General features: G+C 40.1%; 1 long non-coding RNA gene across 2 annotated transcripts in view; it reads right to left on the minus strand.

Annotated features, from left to right (window-relative positions):
* The window catches only part of LOC106577107 (uncharacterized), a 64,820-nt gene that overhangs the window by 21,883 nt on the left and 20,359 nt on the right, over window positions 1-22,578 (minus strand). For both annotated transcript variants that reach the window (XR_006760350.1, XR_006760351.1), the window contains one exon: window positions 10,258-10,294. This is a non-coding gene — a long non-coding RNA (uncharacterized lncRNA). The remainder of the gene's footprint in view (window positions 1-10,257; window positions 10,295-22,578) is intronic.

Here is a 22,578-nt window from a genome sequence, read left to right on the forward strand (position 1 = left end):
CTGCACTTTTATTGCCTTCCCTTTTTTCGCTGATAGCAGCTATTTTCAGGAAAGGGGCCAGGGTGCGACTTGATCTCTGAGGATTAGGGTTAAGGTTAGGTTTATAACTAGGGTTAGGGTTGAGATTAGATTAGGGAGTTTAATAGTCACTTGTACAGGGTTGCAGATGTAATCACAGGGTACAGTGAAATTACTGAGCTAAGAGCTCCATCAACACAGGACAAAGTGAAATAAAATAATAATATATTCATATTAACAGCTGCGCAATAGTAAATGTCCATTGGGGTGGGGGCAGGTTAAATGTCAGTTGATGGGGTTGGGAAATGTCCATAGGGGGAGCAGCAGGGTAGGTAGGAAAACCGGGGGAGCAGTGATGCCCCCATTCTGGTCTGAGTGATAGCAAGGGTGTGGACATGAATCTAACACAGTCCTTTGCTTACAGAGTAAAGGCGTTCCCATGCTTCTCTGAACTGAAGCATCCTGATGCCTTTAACCTGTCAGAGCCCAGACCTACTCACGGGTGGGTTGGTCTTACTCTGTAAGCAAGGGACTGGGTTAAACTGTTAAACTGGCCTCCGAGAGGTGTGGTTCAGAGGAGGCCGGTGGGAGGACCTATAGATGGGCTCATTGTAATGGCTGGAATGGAATTTATGGAACGGAGTCAACCATGTGGTTTCAATATGTTTGATGTGTTTGATACTGTTCCATTGATTCCATTCCAGCTATTACAATGAGCCAGTTGTATAGCTCCTCTCACCAGAGGTAGAGGTATGAGGCTGAGTGAGAGGCCCTATCAACAGCTTCAGCAGAGTAGAAGGGTGATGTTAGGGGCCCTAATACTGGAGAGTTTCACACCCATCTTACTGGAGAGTTTCATACCCATCTAACTGGAGAGTTTCACATCCATCTAACTGGAGAGTTTCACATCCATCTAAGTGGAGAGTTTCACATCCATCTAACTGGAGAGTTTCACATCCATCTAAGTGGAGAGTTTCACATCCATCTAAGTGGAGAGTTTCACATCCATCTAACTGGAGAGTTTCACATCCATCTAAGTGGAGAGTTTCACATCCACGTTACTGGAGAGTTTCACATTCATCTTACTGGAGAATTTCACACCCATCTTACTGGTTTGTGAACCTTGCCCCTCCACTTCTTGCTACATTTTATCACTAAACCCTTATCTGACAGGATTCTTAATGCATGGCATCAACAGGTATTTTTTCTGTCCAATGATGAGGACTAAAAATGCATTCTGGTATTTTGTATCGTTGGACGGGGCCACAGTGCCCCCCCCCCTTGTCTCAGCTTCCGGTATCTGTGGTGCAATAGTCTATGTGTCGGGGGGCTAAGGTCAGTCTGTTATATCTGAGGTAGTTCTCCTGTCTTATCTGGTGTCCTGTGTGAATTTAAGTATGCTCCCTCTAATTCTCTCTCTCCCTTTCCCTCCCCTCCCGGAGGATCTGAGCCCTAGGACCATGCCTCAGGACTACCTGGCCTGATGACTCCTGGCTGTCCCCAGTCCACCTGGTTGTCCCCAGTCCACCTGGTTGTGCTGCTGCTCCCGTTTCAACTGTTCTGCCTGTGGCTATGGAACCCTGACCTGTTCACCGGACGTGCTACCTTGTCCCCGGACCTTCTGTTTTTGACTCTATAGCCCTCTCTCTCTACCGCACCTGCTGTCTCGACCCTCTGAATGACCCTGCTGGTCATTTATGAACGTTTGAACATCTTGAAGAACAATCTGGCCTTAATGGCCATGTTCTATCTCCACCCGGCACAGCCAGAAAAGGACTGGCCACCCCCCAGAGCCTGGTTCCGCTCTAGGCTTCTTCCTAGGTTCCTGCCTTTCTAGGGAGTTTTTCCTGGCCTCCGCGCTTCTACATCTTGCTGTTTGGGGTTTTAGGCTGGGTTTCTGTATAGCACTTGGTGACATCTGCTGATGTAAAAAGGGCTTTATAAAATAATTTCATTGATTGATTGACTGGTTCAAATCCAGAGCCGAGTACGTGAAAAATCTGTCCTTGAGCAAGGGTTATCCTGCCCCGGGGCTATAAGTTGTCAGTTTTAGAATCTTCAGTATTTTCCTAAGATATTAGTCATGAAACATGGTGCCTCACTCTCTTAACACACAACCATGTCTTACAACCTCCCCCTGTCAGGAAGCTCTCACATTAACACCCTGATTCATATCAAGACATGGCATGATGACTAATTGTTAGTTAGGGATTTGAAGGTGTTTCTTTGATAAGATTAATGTTTCAGTTTGTTTGACAAATACATTTGGGATGCTTCTCATTAATTCTCCTTCCTCCTGTCTTTGTTTCTTTGTAAGTACTTTTATTTCGTTATTTTATGATGTGAAACACTTTGTTACTTGCATTGACAAGCGGTATACAAATAAAGTTATTATTATTATTCTAATATCCCTCTAGCGTATTTGTTGACCAATGGGAAGTATCTCAGAACACTGTGCTTTTGTCATTTTGAGCTCTTTTTGCTGTAGTGACTCATCTTTCCTGTCAGTCTACTCTTCTCACCTGTGATTGGCTAGGCTATTTCCATGCAGGTACAGTGCCTTCAGAAAGTATTCAGACCCTTTGACTTTTTCCACATTTTGTTAAGTTATAACCTTAATCTAAAATTGATTAAATAATTTTTGCACCTTGTCAATCTACACACAATAGCCCATAATGACAAACCAAAAACAGTTTTTTTTACATTTTCACTAATTTCTTAAAAATAAAAAATGGAAATATCACATTTACATAAGTATTCAGACCCTTTACTCAGTACTTTGTTTTACTGAGATTATAATAGAATGAGAAAAAGGAAAGATATATGTACTTACTGTAAGCTTGACTAATTAAACAGTTCTAGGCAGTGGTTTCAACACAGGGTAAACACATAGACTTGATCCAGATATTTGGCCATTGAGTCTGAGGGTAAAACCTCTCTGGTGTGTATTATAGTATCGTGACTCAAGCACCTTTGGCAGCGATTACAGCCTTGAGTCTTCTTGGGTGTGATGCTACAAGCTCGGCACACCTATATTTGGGGAGATTCTCTCATTCTTCTCTGCAGATCCTCTCAAGCTCTGTCAGGTTGGATGGGGAGCGTTGCTGCACAACTATTTTTAGGGTCTTTCCAGAGATGTTCGATCGGGTTCAAGTCCAGGCTCTGGCTGGGCAACTCAAGGACATTCAGAGACTTGTCCGGAAGCCACTCCTGCGTTGTCTTGGCTGTGTGCTTAGGGTCGTTGTCCTGTTGGAAGGTGAAACTTCATCCCAGTCTGAGGTCCTGAGCGCTCTGAAGCAGGTTTTCATTAAGGATTTATCTGTACTTTTCTCCATTCATCTTTGCCTCAATCCTGACTAGTCTCTCAGTCCCCACAGCATGATGCTGCCACCACCACCTTTTGGCAAACCCCAAGCGGGCTGTCATGTGCATTTTTCTGCGGAGTGGCTTCCGTCTGGCCAGTCTACTATAAAAGGCCTGATTGGTGGAGTGCTGCAGAGATAGTTGTCCTTCTGGAAGGTTCTCCCATCTCAACAGAGGAATTCTGGAGCTCTGTCAGAGTGACCATCGGGTTCTTGGTCACCTCCCTGACCAAGGCCCTTCCCCCCCGATTGCTCAGTTCGGCCGGGCGGCCAGCTCTAGGAAGAGTCTTGGTGTTTCCAATCTTCTTCTATTTAAGAATGATGGAGGCCACTGTGTTCTTGGGGACCTTCAATGCTGCAGAAATGTTTTGGTACCCTTCCCCAAATCTGTGTCTCGACACAATCCTGTCTCTGAGCTCTACGGACAATTTCTTTGACCTCATTGCTTGGTTTTTGCTCTGAGATTCACTGTCAACTGTGGGACCTTATATAGACAGGTGTGTGCCTTTCCAAATCATGTCCAATCAATTTAATTTACCACAGGTGGACTCCAATCAATTTGTAGAAACATCTCAAAGAATGCTCAATGGAAACAGGATGCACCTGAGCTCAATTTCGAGTCTCATAGCAATGGGTCTGAATACTTATGTAAATAAGGTATTTCTGTTTTTTACAAAAAGGTCTAAAAACCTGTTTTTGATTCGTCATTATGGGGTATTGTGTGTAGTTTGCTGAGGATTTCATTATTTTTTAATACATTTTAGAATATGGCTGTAATGTAACAAAATGTGGAAAAAGGCAAGGGGTCTAAATACTTTCCGAAGGCACTGTATATAATCAGAGTGCGGTAGTTAGTTTCTGTAGATGAGCTCAGGGATGAAAGTCTCCAAACTCATATCGCTGCATGATGCTCTTAGACAGTGTTTTTTCTTATAATTTCAAACATATTTATGATGTGAAGTAGGCCTTATGTAATATTTAATTTTGTCAACTTGTTAAAACTGTAAAAAAAAATTTTAAAAAAAATCGTTCAAGTATTTCCTAACACAAGATGTGTTACATGAGTTTCTTTTGTTACATGAATCTGCATTTCCCTCTGTGAGTGCACAATCAAAATGACTGCCGCCTGAACAGGAAAGAGTCCTCCCATGAGTCAACAGGTCCTGTCACTGAAACTAGTTGACAGAGGTTGCGTGCCTCCTCTCCTCTCAGCAACACAGAGCTTCTCCTTTTAACCAGAGAGAACATGTAACTAACCCTTCATATGCTTTTTGAAGAATATTAGACTGTACTACTAAGAATGATTTAATTAGACATGTTCCATTCGATTGTAGTGCAAATGCTCCTGTGGATGGTGTTAATAAGTGGACTGCAATCCATGCAAACAGCATTGTCATACTGGTAGCCATTTAAAGTTCCAGTTAGGCTTGGCCATACACCATTCATACCGTATACCAGGGTATTTCGAAATACTGATGGTATGATATCCAATATCTGCTTATAACTAACTAAATGCTTATAACTAACTAAATTAAGTGTAACTATAAGAAATCTAAGATGTGTCAAATAAATTATATCCAGTTCAGGGCTCTAGCTTTGCATTTGGTTTCCTAACTTGCTAGCTAAGTGGCTAGATGTCAAGATCAAGTTTATTGGTTACAACAGAGACATTCAATCCCCTCCTGGATCAAGATCCCTGTTGCCTGAATTGTTTTGTGCGTCAAATTCTGTTGTTGTTGAAATAGCGCCCCTTGTGTGCACTTCTAGTAGTACCGTTTACCACTGTGTGGTACAGAAACGGTATGAAGGTATGAAAATCTGGATACCGCCCAACCCTAGTTCCAGTGGTTACAAACTACTGACTGTCTTTTTCAGCTGAGGATTACAGTACCCTGCTTATTTTTCTTATCCAATGAGAGAGAGAATTACACCACCCTTGAATCTAACTATCACAACCCCAGTCCTGACAACCCAACCCAGCTCACAGTCACATCCCTGTCACATGACTAGACCATCTTCAGATGTAGGATCTTAATTTTAGCCAGTTTGCTACAGCAGGAAAATAATCCTTCAGCAAGAGGAAATTATGTGAATTATAATGAATAGACGTTTTTGTAGGGGTTGATAAATTTTTCGTAAGGGAAAATCAAGTCTGAGATGTCAAAGTTGAAATTACAAACTTCAGATGCCCTTTTAAACCTCAAATATGCTACAAAAAAAAATCTGCATTTCAGGAAAGATGTCCTGCACCAGGGTGATCAAATTAAGATCCTACATCTGTAACAGTTTATCCAAACAAGGGAACCAACACCAGAGTTCTGATCAGGTTGAACTCCCCAGACACCCATATGAGACTATGTGCTCCTAACACTCAGCATGGTTCAAATCTGCTTTTTAATCCGAGTTTGGTCCCAAGTTCAATGATAAAGCCTCTGTGTGATATACCTCACTGGCAAAGCACTTGTTGTCAAGCAGAAGTAATCAGTGGACAGCATCTGTTTTAACACCCAGAGTTCTAATGGTGGATTTATGATGAGTCATCAGTTGTGGGGAAGAGGCCACAGCTGCATTCGCTGCTATGTAGTTGTCCTAGGCAAGCAGGAACCAAACAGTTTTGAACAGACTCATATTATCACATTGGGTATAAAGTGTTTATTGCAGGGATATAAGCTGGGTTCGAAGAAGGATCATCATTTTATTGGTACGGTGCTGAGAATAAAGTAGTTGTCCAACAGTCCTGTTAGTATCTCCCTTTTCTTTCACTTCCTGCCAGTTACACCTTCAATTCTAATTTTGTCTCACACACAAAAAAAGTTATGCTCCTTTAAGAGAAACCTTTTTGAAATGTGGTAGAAAGGGGACGTTTTTGTGAGAAATGTCAGGGTAATTGACTGGTGTAAGTGTTAGGGGCCGTGTCAGTGTTAGAGGGGGGGGTTGGAGGGGCACAGGGGTGAAGGGAAGGTGTTGAAGTAACACTGAATTATGTACAAGAGGCCAATAGTGGGTAATAGTGAGTCTAAACAAGCCAGAGATTGAATGTAGCCTAAATTCTGTAACAGAATAGTTGCAGGTTTCTACACAGTAGGATGCCTGTTGATTGGGGTGGGGGACTGTGTCATTAGGTTATGATAATGGAAGGCAGGTAGCCTAGAGGTTAAGAGAGTTTGGCCAGTAACCAAAAGGTCGCTGGTTCAAATCCCTGACTAGGTTAAAAATCTATCAATGTGCCCTTGAGCAAGGCTCTTATTCAAAATTTACTGTGGATAAGAGCTTCTGCTAAATGACTCAAATGTAAAATAAGGGGTTGAATGAAGAATCAGTGTGCTGACTTTAAGTAGCAAGCTATACAGTACAGACGTTTCACTAAGACACTGCATTATAGCTGAACAGCAGCTGGCTCAGATTGCAACAAGGATGTGTTTATATTGCACTGGACAGAGCAGTAAACCGGGTGGGGGGAGTGAGCTACTGACTGCTCAACATGTCTGGGCGTATCCTTGTCTGTACATTGTAGAGCCAGAACCCTGAGGCCCTACTGAGCACCCTCACGAGAGCCAGACAGAAACTGTTCAGACGCTCACTCTATCTGCCTGTAACTGTAGCCAGTTCGGACATGAAGGAACAAAAGGCAGACAGCCATCTTGGAGTGATGACCTCACCACAGAACATTAAATGAGTGGCGGTGTGGTTGGATTGTGTTTGGGCGGGGGGTCCTATTATGGGGATGTAGTCAGTCTTTCAGTCAGGAATATAGTGACGAATTAAACAGATACAAACATGCACACACAGCTATATGCTGTAACAGGCACACGCAGTACATACATGCTCACATAAATAGGTACTAAATGAGTTAGTGCCATCTTAGTGCTATTACTCCCAATTGCAACTGTGTACCTTAACAGTAGTGGCCCTGAGTGAGCCTAACAACAGGAGAGGAGCTAGTAGCACAGCTTGTGTCTCTGGTTACCATGAGTCACTCCAGCCTTTGTGTGGCGGCTTTCAGTGGCGTGTAAACAGATATTCATCCGATGTGCATCACGTGTGCCCTGGCTCCTGCAGGTCTGTGTTGCTCTAGACACATTCTCCACTCTGTTGACCTTGACAGGCTGCTGTCGACAAGCATTGGACATAATAACACCTCTCTTTTATTACATGTAATATAGTTTATTGATTTATTTAAAAAAAAGGTCAATTAATATAGCTAAGAAAGCAGTTAACTGATAAGAGCTGTTGATTTGGTGGGTGTTCATTGCAAGGAGAGGGAGCAATGGGAATATAAACCAAGCTGGACCGAAATCTCAGAGACATACAGTACATAACTATGGAAGTAACACAACTTCCTGTATTTTCGCTGAGTCACCAGAGTTGTTAAAGGGAACACAGACAGATGTAACAAGGTCATGTAAAAAGACAACAGTGTTATGTCAGAGATACATTGTCTTGACAAATAGCATTTTCTTCATGACCATAATATATAATGAGTTACAAAATACAGTAATACATTCTATTGAATTCCCTATTATAACATAACACTATATAGCATCTAATACCAGATCCACTAAACATGAGAAACATTGGTTTAAAAAGCTTTATAGGAGCATCCCAATTGAATCAAAATGAACAAGACCTGAATAAGACAACCGCACAGCGCTTTATTGGGCTTGTTCCTCACTCTCTGTGACGTTATGTGTGGAGCCAGGTGCATCCTGGGTATGTTCTGTCTAAAACCTCACACAGATTGACTAATATTCTGAAGCCTGACCCATGCCACCCCAAATCCTACGTAATAATGTTGTATTGCCTTACCCAATAAACCAGTATTGATTGAATTCAGGACTTTGGCCATAAACAATGAAACATGTTATGACACAAATGAGCCATAAAACAGTCCTAATCAGAATTAACTTGGGCTATAAAACCTCAGTAATACCTGATGATAGCTGTAAGTGTTTTGTATATGGCTGTCTTCAGCATCATATCACAGACAAACTGTAGAGGAGTCTGGCATTACCAGGCGCCCCATAACACTCACTCTGCACTGCTGTATCCCATTTATAGCCTGGGATACATAGACAACTACTCATTCTACTACAGCAGTGTATGTTCCAACCTCCCCCCCTGGGGAACCCCTGTCCATGACCCCAACTACTGTTGTCTGAACCTGTCACAATCACGTTCAGCACCCTTTTTAAATCACCCTGAATCAGACTAACCCTGTTCATAAGCATGCCCCCAGATACCCCCCTTACCTTCATGACCTTAAACACACCCCATTGCGCAGCTCGTGACACAAAATTACAGTGTCTTCATTGGAAGCTAGTGTTTATTTTGGGTGATTTGAGTGGAAATGGACTCACTAATCATTCTGCATTTGAGAACTGAGCTCAAAGTCAAGAGCGTTTCCGTGTCAACTACAGAAGACTTTAGCATTGAGACACTATTTATGAGAAACATTTATTTGGCCTTTTGGCACATCAGGGTGAAGTTATGGTTCTTCAATTATTTCAAACATTTATAATTATCCATATAAAACCAAAAACTTAAGTCAGAAAACATCCTCAGTATAAAATCATTTATTGTTGTTATGTTAGAACAGTTAGAACAGAACCATTTTGAGACATCAAGGAGTCAACTTCAACAAATCGACCTCAACAACCCAGGAATCAAAACTGCAACTAGGAAAAACCAGCAACATGAACCCAGCTTACCGTGAACTCCTGCGTCCAGCTATTTCCCTCCGTCTCTTGACTAGTCATTAAAAGGTAGTCTCCTAGTATTTGAGCCTCAGGCCTTTTTAAAGCCAATAGTCTGCAGAAACAGCTTTAGAGCCATCTAACAGATCCATGTCATCACTTGGGAGCTATGAGGTGCTTTATCCCAAAAAGTCCATCCTGCTTTAACAGTAGAGTAATGGGTTGCCTGGTGTTCTAGAGGGAGGAAATGGAAACGGAATATGGCTATTGACAGGGCCCCCAGAGTGAGAGGACGAGGTGAGGAGAGCCACATAGCAGGCTCACACAGGAAATCCCAAACCACACTAACAAAGACATGCAGTACATCATATTACAGTCAAATCAAATCAATTTTTATTTGTCACATACTTTGTAAGCAACATGTGTAGACTATCAGGGAAACACTTACAGGCCCTTCCCAAAAATGCAGAGGGGAAAAAACGAGGAATAATAGAAAAATTATAACACCAGGAATGAGTAATGATAACTCGGCTATATACGCAGGGTACCAGTACTGAGTCGATATGCAGGGGTACGAGGTAATTGAGGTATATATGTACTTATAGGTCGGGATAAAGTGACTAGACAACAGGATAGATAATTACCAGTAGCAGCAGCGTATGTGATGAGACAAAGGAGCCAGTGCAAAAAGGGTCAATACAGATAGTTAAATAGTTAACCGATAACTACCTGGACTAACTATTTAGCAGTCTTATGGCTTGGGGGTAGAAGCTGTTCAGGGTTCTGTTGGTTCCAGACTTGGTGCATCAGTACACCAGAGAGAACAGTCTATGACAGTAAGGCAGGGAATGTGTTTAAAAAAAGTTATATTTGATTTCAATGCTTTGGGGGTCCTCTGAGTGGATCCTTTCAATCAAATATTTCTCTAAACCAAAATGCCTTTGTCAATTAATGATATAACATCCTTATAGATAGAGATTCATTTGCAGCTTCAAAACATGAAAAGTCAAATGTACATATAAGTAGTATAGTTCAAACTAAATCATTGGGTTACCACCTGCCAAGGTACACTATGAGAAAGATGGTGTGATCTAACTAGTGTGATCTGGTGTTATCTAACTAGTGTGATCTAACTGTGAAGTCTGTCTAAGCGTCCTCACATTTCAAACAGTAGTTCATCTCACCTCGGCCTCATGACACATCCGTCTCATCCAACGAAATCTAAAGTGGAACAGAGAAAGAGGGCTAATAAATAGATAGACACATTGTATCCAGGGGCAGAAAATGACAGTAAACAGACAAACAAACCTTTGCTATCATTATCTTATACAAAAGCTTTATGATGTTTATGATGCTCTAGTACAAAAAAAAATATGCATGAAATGAAATAAAATGTATGAAATGTATGCATTCACTACTGTAAGTCGCTCTGGATAAGAGCGTCTGCTAAATGACTAAAATGTAAATGTAAATGTAAATGTTCGTTTCATGCAAGAATGTGATTTGTTATCATTGATGTGTAACATGTTTTGATCTCGCTTCAATCGAGGCGTTACTTCAACACACCACTCTTGCCAAAACATATCATTACAATTTCCCATTCTCTACTTAAATTGCCATTACCAAACAATAATATTTAGATAAATAAATCATGCCTTACATTTAGCAGGAAATAATGTATATAATTTCCCTAGATTCTATCAAATATTATATGCATCACACCATAGTAAACTAAAATGCAAGTTTAAGTGGTGTGTATTGTTATGATCCTCTGTTCGTAATCTCTGTTTCTAACCTCTGTTTCTCATCTCTGCTTCTAACCTCTGTTTCTCATCTCTGTTTTTGGATGGATTTTCCTTGCTCATAAACCACAGGGTGTTATTTCTTACCCCCAAGCAACCTAGTCTCACTCACCAAGCTCTTATTAGCTATTGACAGAAAGTTGTCTGAAAACCCACATCCTCAGTCAAGTCTTTTTTTGTGATCCAAAGAAATAAGCAACAAGACTGAACAAGACAAACATTTCACGCCCACCCCCGTTCCCACAGGACTTCCCTAACCCATAGTTAGATTAGTGGTTCACAATAACATTCTTACACAATAAGTCCTCAGTCAAGTATTGTAAACATGTGCAAACAGAGAATTGAGTAAAAAACGCAGATTAAACGCAAAGCTCAACCTTTCTTAAAGTATCAACATTTGCCTGAATCTTAATAAAAAAATGTCTTATTCATCTTTTCAAAATATTGAATTGTATTGCTGATCTGGATAATAACTCATTTCCATGACAATTAGGTATGTGTTTTGATGTAATGTCAGCTTTCTTCTCACTGTATGGGAAAATGTTTAACATCCCAAAATTCAACCTATGATTTGAAGTAAAAAAACATGGATTCCCATCCCAAAGAGAATCTCCTGTTGGTTTAAAATGTACTTTGACTTTGTTTGACACACTGGTCAGAGGAGGAGCTGTGATTGGGTGCTCTTGTTGTACCTGGACTGTGAGGGTCGACCGTGACTAATCAGAGGTTGTTTGCAGGAAGGCCCTGTATATGAGGATGAAACTTGAGAAGACTATTCACTGTGCCACAAAACACACTACTCAAAGTAGTAAAATATATTTACACATCCAGACATTTTTGGTTCGTTTCAAAGTCATAGATTAGACAGAATAGTTCTAATTTAGTAGAGTGAGGACTAGTCAGTGAGTGGGAGAGTATTTAAATCATGTTCATGAAACCATATTTTCAGTGGTCTGCTCTGGATTGAAGTACAATTTAGTCAAGGAATAGGCTTATCTACAGTATGTCCGTGAAACCTTCCCTTCAAGACAGAGGAAAATACATACAAAGTGTTGCTGTCCTGTGTTCATTGCAAAGCCTCCAGAAAGATGCTGCAGGACACAACAAAAATGTCAAGTCCAACATAGACCGACTTAAAATGGCCGCCCCAAAGTTAAAATTGCAGCATTACTTAGTTTCTGTCATAGAGAGCAGAGAGCAGTCCCATTCACTGCCATGTCACCCCAGCCGACGACAACAGGCTCTCTAATGCAAGACACATTTCTCAGGTCACCTGAACACATCGCAGGTGGACATTATGATTAAAGAGGCCTTAAAATGTCTCAGAAAATGTAATTTTTTAAATTAAATTAAAAAACGTAAATTTACAAAACGCCATGTCTCCACGCACTGCAACAATTAGAACAAAGACGATTCGAGTTTTGAAGGTGTTTTCAGTTAGCTGTTTATCATCCTGCCATGGAAAGAGGGCTTTGTATACAAGGGACATTTTTCACAAGGGCAGTCATTCTTTATGACCACATTCCTAAGGGCAGAGAAAGTGCTGTGAATTATTTATTATGCAGTCTATACCAAAAAGACTAAATAGTGTCTTGGGAGCTTTGTCTTTCTGCTTGATACAGTGCATCTCATCATTTAGCAGGTTACAGGCCTACTGTTAACACTGCTGTATTAACTGGTTCAAGATCAGGGGCGACGACAGGATTTTCTGCACTGAATTAAGTCATTAGAACGTCTGGCTTTCATAGAAAAAGGACATGACAATCTACTTGAGTAAAACATACATTTTTTAATTACATGAAAATCAATAACGGATTACAAAAAGTAATCCCCCCTGGACCTACACAAAGAGGACCCACGCCGAGAGGATCTACATCCAGACCACAACACCACCAGCCACATACACACCCCCACTGCAACCAATCAACACCCCCCCCCCAAGTCAACCATGCCCACACCCCATTTAGGCCCCCTCAGATCAGACCTACAGTACATAGTCAATGGTAGGCTTTGAGGGGACTCCTATGGTAGGTACACCTATAGCTCATCTCTTGGCAGTAGTACTGCAGACTACTTTATCACTGACCTCAACCCAGAGTCTCTCAGAGCGTTCACAGTCAGCCCACTGACACCCCTATCAGACCACAGCAAAATCACAGTCTACTTGAACAGAGGAATACTCAATCATGAGGCATCAAAGCTAAAGGAACTGAGTAAGATTAAGAAATGCTATAGATGGAAGGAATGTAGAGTGGAAACCTACCAAAAAACAGTTAGGCAACAACAAATTCAATCCCTTTTAGACAACTTCTGGACAAAACGTTCCACTGTAATAGTGAAGGTGTAAACTTGGCAGTAGAAAATCTTAACAGTATATTTGACCTCTCAGCTTCCCTCTCAAATCTAAAAATCTCAAATAGAAAACCGAAGAAAATGAACAACAATGACAAATGGTTTGATGAAGAATGCAAAAATCTAAGAAATAAATTGAGAAACCTGTCCAACCAAAAACATAGAGACCCAGAAAACCTGAGTCTATGCCTTCACTATGGTGAATCACTAAAACAATACAGAAATACACTATGGATAAAGAAGGAACAGCACATCAGAAATCAGCTCAATGTAATTGAAGAATCCATAGACTCTAACCACTTCTGGGAAAATTGGAAAACACTAAACAAACAACAACACGAAGAATTATCCATCCAAAATGGAGATGAATGGGTAAACCACCTCTCCAATCTTTTTGACTATATAACAAAGAACAAAAACCTATACATGATCAAATACAAATCTTAGAATCAACTATTAGAGACTACCAGAACCCACTGGATTCTCCAATTACCTTGAATGAACTACAGGACAACATAAAAACCCTCCAACCCAAAAAGGCCTGTGGTGTTGATGGTATCCTCAATGAAATGATCAAATATACAGACAACAAATTCCAATTGTCTATACTAAAACTCTTTAACATCATCCTTAGCTCTGGCATCTTCCCCAAAATTTGGAACCAAGGACTGATCACCCCAAACTACAAAAGTGGAGACAAATTTGACCCCAATAACTACTGTGGGATATGCGTCAACAGCAACCTTGGGAAAATCCTCTGCATTATCATTAACAGCAGACTCGTACATTTCCTCAGTGAAAATAATGTACTAAGGAAATGTCAAATTGGCTTTTTACCAAATTATTGTACGACAGACCACGTATTCACCCTGCACACCCTAATTGACAAACAAACAAAACAAAACAAAAGCAAAGTCTTCTCATGCTTTTTTTATTTCAAAAAGCCTACGACTCAATTTGGCAAATTGATGGAAAGTGGTATTGGGAGAAAAACATACGACATTGTAAAACCCATGTACACAAACAACAAATGTGCGGTTAAAACAAGGAAAAAAACACACATTTCTTCACACAGGGCCGTGGGGTGAGACCGGGATGCAGCTTAAGCCCCACCCTCTTCAACATATATATCAACAAATTGGCGAGGGCACTAGAAAAGTCTGCACCTCACCCTACTAGAATCTGAAGTCAAATGTCTACTGTTTGCTGATGATCTCCAACCAAGGAGGGCCTACAGCAGCACCTAGATCTTCTGCACAGATTCTGCCAGAGCTGGGCCCTGACAGTAAATCTCAGTAAGACCAAAATAATGGTGTTCCAAAAACGTTCCAGTCGCCAAGACCACAAATACAAATTTCATTTAGACACCGTTGCCCTAGAGCACACAAAGCTTCCACAAAGCTGTGAACGATCTGAGAGACAAGGCAAGAAGGGCATTCTATGTCATCAAAAGGAACATAAAATTCGACATACCAATTAGGATCTGGCTGAAAATACTTGAATTAGTTATAGAACTTATGGTTTGGTTTATGGTTGTGAGGTCTGGGGTCCTCTCACCAACCAAGAATTCACAAAATGGGTCAAACACCAAATTGAGACTCTGCATGCAGAATTCTGCAAAAATACCATCCGTGTACAATGAAAAACACCAAATAATCCATGCAGAGCAGAATTAGGCCGATACCCGTTAATTATCAAAATCCAGAAAAGAGACGTTAAATTCTACAACCACTGAAAAGGAAGCGATTCCCAAACCTTCCATAACAAAGCCATCACCTACAGAGAGATGAACCTGGAGAAGACTCCCCTAAACAAGCTGGTCCTGGGGCTCTGTTCACAAACACAAACACACCCCACAGAGCCCCAGGACAGCAACACAATTAGACCCAATCAAATCATGAGAAAACAAAAAGATAATTACTTGATACATTGGAAAGAATTAACAAAAGAACTGAGCAAACTAGAATGCTATTTGGCCCTAAACAGAGAGTTGCAGATTACCTGACCACTGTGACTGACCCAAACTTAAGTAAAGCTTTGACTATGTACAGACTTAGTGAGCATAGCCTTGCTATTGACAAAGGCCGCCGTAGGCAGACCTGGCTCTCAAGAGAACACAGGCTATGTGCACACTGCCCACAAAATTAAGTGGAAACTGAACTGCACTTCCTAACCTCCTGCCCAATGTATGACCATATTAGAGACACATATTTACTCAGCTTACACAGATCTACAAAGAATTTGAAAACAAACCCGATTTTGATAAACTCCCACATCTACTGGGTGAAATACCACAGTGTGCCATCACAGCAGCAAGATTTGTGACCTGTTGTCACAAGAAAAGGGCAACCAGTCAAGAACAAACACCATTGTAAATACAACCCATATTTATGTTTATTTATTTTCCCTTTTGTACTTTAACCATTTGTACATCATTACAACACTGTATATATACATAATATCACATCTGTAATGTCTTTATTCTTTTGGAACTTCTGTGAGTGTAATGTTTACTGTTCATTTTTATTGTTTATTTCACTTTTGTATATTATCTACTTCACTTGCTTTGGCAATGTTTACATATGTTTCCCATGCCAATAAAGCCCCTTGAATTGAATTGAATTGAGAGAAAGAGAGAGAGAGAGAGAGAGAGAGAGAGAGAGAGAGAGATTTTTCGATGTGATTCACTCATCTTTCGAGTCTATATCACTGATCAAATGACGAGAAAACCGCCCACAACAATAAAAGCAAACCACACTCTGATCAGATGACTTCTACACACCTCAACTCCCTCTCTTCATCACAATGGATAAACAGACAGTGTTTTCATCTAAAGCACCATCACAACAACAAAGTGTGCATGAGTTAAATTGTTCTGAGAATTACCAGCTAAGCTACTAGAAAAGATGCACCACAAAGAAAGATCTGCATGCACTCCCACACGCTTCTCATAATATACCCTGAAAAACAAGCACTCTAACAGTGTTTTACTGCCTGAAATGGACATATGACATTTCCCCCTTTGACGTTTTTCACAGACCCCTTTCTGCCCAATGACAATTTTATGGTGTTGAATGCACAGGATAGTGACTAAGAACTGTTGTGACCCTGTTTCCAGAACAGAACTACAGACAGAAGAAATACTCCATAACAAGGTCACTGTCCCATCTTTGTAGCGTATGTGTTCTCTCAGTCTTGCATCACAGACAGATGTGGTGAATGAGACAAGGCATAGGAGCACAGCATTGACATCAGCACCCAGGCTTAGAGATCATGGCAGCCTGCGCTTTGTCCACTCTGTCATGGATAAACAGCTATTGATCATCCACGGCTACTTAATGGATGTGACCCACTTTAGTGAATTAATCTCAAATAAAAAGAGGGGAAGAACCCAGGCGTGGATCCATCCATTATGTGGTTGGGACGGTTTGTGGGGTGATTAGTAAACATCTCCTGTACAGTATATTGTCTGAACGTCTCCTACGTGTGGCTGGCCAACTGAGAATGGCTTTGCGGGGGCAAGCAGGAGGTTGACTAAACTAGCAGGCATTTATCACACGCTGGGAAGGACAAGAGATGTGTGATCTGAACGTTTCTCTTTGAGGTTTCAGGTCTTCGTTCATCATCAACAGGTATAGTTAATTCATACGCATGAGAGAGTGACCGTTCCGCCACTTCTCTCCTCTTCTCCTCCTTTCTTTCTCCCACACATGTTGTAAACAGACACTAAAAGGAGAGGACGGAAACTACAATTAGCCCCATGTCTGTGTTTACCGATCACAAAGTGCTATTGGAGTTATTCAGAGACAAAGGCAGTTGGCTGATAGTCAATACCTTTGTGGAGCTGAATTTAAGGTGTGAATTACATGGCTAAGGCAGTCTGGGAGTATTTCGTTAAATGTTATTTAACCTTTATTTAACTAGGCAGTAACCTTATTCTTATTTACAATGACGGCCTACCAAAAGGGAAAAGGCCTCCTGCGGGGACGGGGGCTGGGATTAAAAATAAAAATCTAGGACAAAACACACATCGCGACAAGAGAGACAACACTACATAAAGAGAGACCTAAGACAACAACATAGCAAGGCAGCAACACATGACAACACAGCATGGTAGCAACACCACATGACAACAACATGGTAGCAAGACAACATGGCAGCAGCACAACATGGTAGCAGCACAAAACATGGTACAAACATTATTGGGCACAGATAACAGCACAAAGGCAAGAAGGTGTGTGTGTCAGAGTTGGGTGTGTGTCAGAGAGAAACCATTGCACGGGTAAGAATAAAATACATGCCAGAATGAGGATAAAGTAGTGACAGAGATCTTTTTACAAAACAATTCAGGTAGACAGTCATCTAAATATAGGTATATGTGAATACACACAGACTATGAGAACACACACATTTAATTCTGTTTCAACTGACAAAGAACAAAATATATGCTGAAGGTCCCTGGGTAGTGGTCAGATTCTATTAATTAACAGGGTCACAATGTATCATTTTTAGATTGATAGTATACTCCAAGAGTGAACAACGAGGAAAAACAACAAATGAAACCAAGAAAATGTTTGAATAAGCTATATGCCTAAGCCATTTAAAAATAGCACATGCAATGGTAAACAAAACAGCTTCAAACAGGAAGTGAGAGGCTAATATCTGCATGCTGGTTCAGAACAGCTATAGAACAAGTCCAAATCTTGTAATGTTTCTACTTTCAACTTTCCTTTTCTTTTTAACAAAGCATATAACAAATCCTAAAATATACACACACACATTGATTAGCCATGCCCTGTGTCTGTTGAGATACATAGGGCATATTACATCAGGCCCATGTTTTACAAGGATTTCCAATATGAGACTTAGATGTCATATCCCCATCAAAACTATAGACAACAGATACAAATGGCCAGTGTCCATTTGAAGAAAAACACATTCCCACACACAGGACAACATACAGGACAACATACAGGACAACATACAGGACAACATACAGGACAACACACAGGACAACATACAGGACAACATACAGGACAACACACAGGACAACACACAGGACAACATACAGGACAACATACAGGACAACACACAGGACAACATACAGGACAACATACAGGACAACATACAGGACAACATACAGGATAACATACAGGACAGCACAGCATCAAGCTTAATCAAGAGGTTATATGTATGCAAATAGGAAAGATTTCTGTTTTGAATTGCAAAATGTTACAGTTGGGCTACCAAATGATAAGTGGATAAAGGACTTGAAGAGCAATACTCACACAGAAATAACCACACGCTGACTAGTAGAAACCTGAGGAGCTAAAGAGGCATGGACAGGTGAAACGAGTTACAGGTCTCTGAGCTTTGAAACAAACTCACTCACATTATACTGTACAGCAAAGTGACAGCCATCACAACAATACAGGATAAATACTGTATACACTTCATTAACGATAACAAGAAATAACACAAGTAATCTGTAATGGGCCCTCTTTATGGTCATGAAAGCAGGTAGTCCAGATTCTAAAACTAAGTACATCCAACTAATACAGAAAACATTCAACTATGTACAATTAAATTATACTATGGAGTCATCTAAATATTATTGGAAACCAACAAAGTACAAAATATTACACTTAACCACGCTGTACCAGTGCGAAACAGGAAATACGCTTCATAAACTTTGTCATACTTAAATACTGGCTAAAGCAAGCAAAAATGTATTAGAAATGTACAACTATCGTCTTAAACTCATTTGTAATTAACTAAGTCTACGTTTGCATGGTTGAGGTATACTTTAGATTACCATGCATTCTTTAGTAAAACAATAACTTCCATCAATAATACATGTCTCTGGGGACAAAGAAATAGAGCCTAAAAATATATTGCACTTGTTTTTTTGATAGGCATTTGTTGTTGCTGAAAAGGTTAAAGATTCTGGAAACTGAGTGGGAAACAGAGTGGGTTGTGAAAGAACATTTCATAAGGCAGATTTCCCCGAAGCATACAATATGTAATATTATCAACCCATCTATCATAGTTTCAGAATGACTTCTAGATTTATTTATATAAAAACAAGTCTATCACAAATAGGTTACAATATTAATGAGCTACTACAGTTTATTACACAATTACATGTCTTAACTGATGCAGATTTTGTTAACTTTTGACATACTAATAAACACTCAGAAAAGTTGAGGCCTAACAAGAACTTTGAGGCCTTTAGCAAAAATAACAAATACTTAAGTTTTTCATAGAATGCAATTTGTTGTGATTCATAAAAAATTATACATTTAAAAGACAAGCAATGATTTATGTCAACAATTTTCACTGTGTTTGTTAAGTGTGAACTTGTTTCCAAATCGAATAAACGACTCTTGCAGTAAACAGATCATTTGACCCATTTCTGTATTCAACAGAAAACATGACGGTGCTTGTAAAAAACTAAACATAGGGTTTACTGTGCATTTTTACTATCACAATTAGTCAGATGACACAGGACAGGTTTTGAGAGCATTTCTTTGATGCGTTCCGTGGTTAAACTGAGAGGATTTCTGAGCCGTGGGCAGACTTGCCGAGTCTTTTCCCCCCTTTCTATTTGTCACAGACACAGAACGATAGAGATATTAAGCTAGAGAAAAGACAGGACCGCTGAACTATACAACACTTGCAGTTTAAAAATGTGAATTTAGAGTTGTTTAAACAAACTTGATCAGAATTACTGTCCCATATGGAATTCCCTCAGTGTTCTGAAAACAGCATGACATTACCATGATCTGTAAAATGATCAAAAGGTAAATAGATTCAAGTTAAATGTAGGTCTCTTCAAACTGGTTCCAATCTAAAAGCGCTCTTAGAGAGAAGGTTGATATTGGGCACTGGAGATAAAGGTCAGTCAGTCCTACGTAATAACGAACCCCAACGATCAATACTGAAACTCACACGAATAAGAAAATGATCTGAGTAGATTTACCACAGAGAACGTTTCACAAGGTCAACTATAGCCTCCATGGTGACACATAACGTAAACAAAAGCCAGCTCCTTCCACCATCTGAAAGCAACATTAACCTCATCAGATTCTGACATTTACTTAAACAGGATATTTGACTGAATATATATATATATAGTTGGACTGTAACTTGAAATGCATTTGCATACAGGTGAAAACTGGGACACCAGGCACAATTTCAACAGCTTGACATTGCCAGTTTGTTTAGTAAACAAAGCTATGGATTCAAGGACTGAAGTCCATGAGAAATGAACATATTATGCTATGTATTGCTTGTTTATAAAGACTCAAATGATAACACAAATTTAAACAGTGATACATACAACCTTAGATTATATTCTATGATGGGTTATGACACTTGTACTAAGCTCATAAAGGCATTTATATGTGCCTTTAAAATTGAGCATTTTCATTACACACAAATCAGACCATTCTGGCCATCAGTAAATTCATGTTATATTTTCTGAACACTGTAGAGTGAGAGACTCCATCACATGGACTGAGGTACAGTATGTTCCTCATGTGCAGCAGACATTTTGTCCCTGAGTGAAAGCCGTTTAGAGTCTGCAGGCCTCACACAGTCTAGCTAGGAGCAACCCAAATGTCATGTAGCACACACAACCACAGGTAGGAGTGTTGACACACACACACTCTCTAACTCACACACACACACACACACACACACACACACACACACACACACACACACACACACACACACACACACACACACACACACACACACACACACACACACACACACACACACACACACACACACATATTATAGACCCCCTCTTTGTAATTCCATTAAATCCCCCCAGTATAAGCAACAAAAGGTTGAATACTGTACGGTAGATAATTGAAAGTATCGTACATCATTTCTACAGTTGAATCTCTAATAGGGGATGTTTATTTATTTGTTATCATCTACTGTATTCTCTGGTTGTTAGTGGTAGACTAAACATCACAATTTACATGTTCTGACACACTGGATCACCTATTGGACTCAGAAAAATGTGATAAAGCAACTTTTCAGAAATGAATAAGGAAGATACTAGGTGGTAGTTCCAAGAATGTGCATTTTACTGTTACATTAACAAGATAACCAACTTCCAGGTAAACAAATTACGCCTGAAAACAAAACTGAGAAAGGCTTGTGGTTTTCTCAAAAAGCTCACCCTTATTATTCAGACTGAGATATTTTGTGGAGGATTTGGTACTTCTGGGTGACATTTCAACATCCTATGTGTTTGGTTGGTGCCATCTGTGCATTCAAAACAAGCCCACGCGCACCTCGACTCACTGCTCAGTGCTCAAATCTCCCCTCTTTTGTGTGAGCCGTACACATTCTCTCACACTAACACAAGATCATATATGGTTATAACTCAGTTATTGTTGCTTCATTCACATAGTCCTGTACTATTGTTAAATTGATAGTCATCAGATTCCATGTTGACAACAGTATTATGATGTGGTACATACCTGTATATACACACTGCAGACTGCCTAACTCTGAAACCTGTTAGAGCAGTGGAAGTCCAGCTTTAGGGTGTCATAAACCAATCATCTCTGAAAGGTCTGCGTGGATTATATCTGGACTGTCTAGACAGCTCTGAACTTGTCTATTTGTCCTTTAAACCTGAAGTGCATGAACTGTAATATGTATGTTTCTATTACACTGTGCTAGAGAATTATAATTACCATCAGCATGCAAATTCATAGGCCTGATTTTTTCACCATGTGACATTTAACGTTTGACTTGACTAACATGACCTTGAAAGGTCAGGGGTCACATTCATGCCTGTCCTCAATTCTCTCTTTAAATGCCATGGCAATAATGCATGCGCTCCAGTGAATACGCTCCAACTAAAATTAACTTCAGACACACCAATTAGAAAGGTCAAAACTGACATAAAAACTTTTTATCAACCTAAGTCGGTGTTTCCCAACTCCAGTCCATGAGTACCCTGCGACAGCAACTTTTCTGTTGTTGTTGCCCCGGACATATCTCAGCTGATTCAACCGATTGAAGGTTTGATGATTTGTTGAGAAGTTGAATCAGGTGTGCTTGACCAGGGCTACTGTTGGGACTAATTGAGGACTGGATTTGGGAAACATTGATTTAGGTAGATTTCTTTTGCAAATGTCAACATTGACCTTTCTAATTAGTGTGTCTCTTCATTTTAGCTGGAGTGTATTCACTGCCCTAGGTGATGGTATGGTTTGGAACAAGTTATTGTATTGCAGTTATATTACTTTTGTCTGTGTGGATAAAACCCTGACTTTATCTCAGTATGTCTTTAATTAAAACAAATATGCAGTTCTGAAG

The sequence above is a fragment of the Salmo salar genome, chromosome ssa18 (genome assembly GCF_905237065.1).
Source record: "Salmo salar chromosome ssa18, Ssal_v3.1, whole genome shotgun sequence".
Taxonomy (NCBI): domain Eukaryota; kingdom Metazoa; phylum Chordata; class Actinopteri; order Salmoniformes; family Salmonidae; genus Salmo; species Salmo salar.